Source organism: Nicotiana tabacum, unplaced genomic scaffold, assembly GCF_000715075.1.
Source record: "Nicotiana tabacum cultivar K326 unplaced genomic scaffold, ASM71507v2 Un00234, whole genome shotgun sequence".
In the NCBI taxonomy this organism is placed as follows: domain Eukaryota; kingdom Viridiplantae; phylum Streptophyta; class Magnoliopsida; order Solanales; family Solanaceae; genus Nicotiana; species Nicotiana tabacum.
The window spans coordinates 58,351-60,684 of NW_027438472.1; positions in this window are offsets into that span (position 1 = coordinate 58,351).

The following is a 2,334-nucleotide window of genomic DNA, read 5'->3' on the forward strand; positions in this document are numbered from 1 at the left end:
TGTATATTCCTTTGCATTAGTACCCCAAATGAATGTATTTGTAGCTTGTGAGTCTTCCTTGTAGTTGTCGTCAAGCTTTAATTTACCGTTGGCCTCCTATTGCCTCAAAGTTTGTTCATATATTTTTGGGTATCTTTGTATTGTCTGCTAATCGTTTTTAGTTTTTCTAGTTTTATGATAAATGTGGTTGGAAAAAATAATCTTTATTTTTGTATACTTTCTGGTTAAATTTGTATAGTCTTTGTTTGTATTCAAGTATTTAACTTTTTTTCTTCTAATTTCATATTCTTATGTTGAAACAAAATAATTATTTTGTTTAATTTCTGGGTATCAAAGTTACCTTTTACTAATTTCAAAATATGACTAGTTCTGGAGTTTCTTCTTTAGAGTTGAAGAAATCAGAAATAGCTAGTTAGATTTTTATATCTTAACTTCTTTTAATTATTTAATATTTATACGAACAAAACACCTTTTGGGTGTTAGTATACTTGTCAATGTGCACATGACATTTTTTGGTGCTCAAATTGCAATACTAAGTCATGTTGTAAGTTAAGTCTTGTTATAAGAGATGGTCTCCTTCCAATACCTGTAACGACCCGACCGGTCGTTTTGAGCCCTACCACGTCGTTCAGCAGTTTGAGGCCATGATCAACTTCACTTCAGGTATTATGACTGGTACGCGTGGTCGGAATTTAAATTTCGAAAGTTCAGAGTTGATTTGAAAAGACAATTCTCATTTCGGAAGCTTTAAGTTGGAAGAATGGACTAAGGTTAAATTTTTGAGTAAACGATCTCGGAATCGGGATTTGAAAATTCCAACAGGTTCGTATGATGAATTCGGACTTGGACGTATGTCCGGATCGGGTTTTGGATGACCCGGGAGCGTTTCGGCGCCTATTGTGGAAGTTGGCATTTTGGAAGAATTTCATAAATTTGGATTGAAGTGCATTTCAATGTTATCAATGTCCGTTTGGGATTTTGAGTCTGGGAATAGCTCCGTATGGTAATTCTGGTATTGGGAATGCGTCCGAAAGTGGATTCGGAGGTCCGTACGTCATTTTGGTGTCATTTGGCTAAAGTTAGAAATTTGAAGGTTTTTGAGAAGTTTGACCGGGAGTGGACTTTTTGATATCGGGCTCAGAATCCTATTCCGGAAGTTGGAGTAGGACTGTATCATGATTTAGGACTTTCACGCAAAATTTGGTATCACTCCGAGTAGTATAATTATATTTCGGCGGGTTTGGAGTAAGTTTGATGAATTTAAAATTTGTTAGTTGAATCAATTTGGTTTGGGGTATGATTCTTAGTTTTGATGTTGTTTTACACATTCCGCGAGTTCGAGCGAGTCCGTTTTATGATTTCAAACTTGTGGGTATGTTCGGGCAGGGCCCTGGGGGCCCCGAGTGTTAACCGGACGAGGCTCGGACAAATTTTGAGATTTTGAGGAAGAGCTGAAGCATCCAGCTTATGGTATGATCGCACCTGCGCATGGGCAGCCGCAGGTGCGAGCCACCAGTCATAGGTGCTAAAGAGAGGAGCTGGCCAGCAACGTCAGATGTGGAGTATTTTAGGGCACCTGCGAACACGCAGGTGCGAAGGATTGGTGCACATAAACGGATGGATGAGCAAGGAGCGAAGGGACAGGCGCACCAGCGGTTGTGCAGAAGCGAGCCATTGTCCACAGGTGCGGCACAAAGCCAAAAGGGAGTGTAACTCCGCTGGAGCAAAAATCGCAGATGACAGAACCTTCATTTAAGTCCGGAGTTGCGTATGTTCAGCCCATTTTCTTCATGTTTTGGGCGATTGTGGAGCATTTTGAAAGGGGATTTCAACTAGCAACTTGAAGATAAGTTGGTTCATCACACTTTGAGTTAAATTCATAGATTATGGATAGATTATAACCGGTAAATCTTGGAAATCAAGAGTTTAGATAAAAAACCTAGATTTTTACCATGAAAATGGTTATGGAATTGGATAGAAATCATATGTTTGAATTCATTAGGTTATGGGTAATGATTATCTTCGATAACTTTTCGAATCTGGGCACGTGGGCCCGAGGGTAATTTTATCAACTTTTCGAACAGAGTTGGGAATTGTTGTAAATAGGATTATAATGAGTATTAGAGTATATATTTTTAGATTTGCTTACTTATTGACTAGTTTTGGAGCGTTGGGCATCGATTTGAGTTGATTGAAAGGCCTTGGGAGCCGGTTATGAAACTAAGGAGCGAGGTAAGTCTCCTTTCTAATCTTGTAAGGGGAAATTATCCCCATAGGTGAACTAAATTATTGTGTGCTTCTATTTGTGGGGGCTACGTACGCAAGAGGCGACGA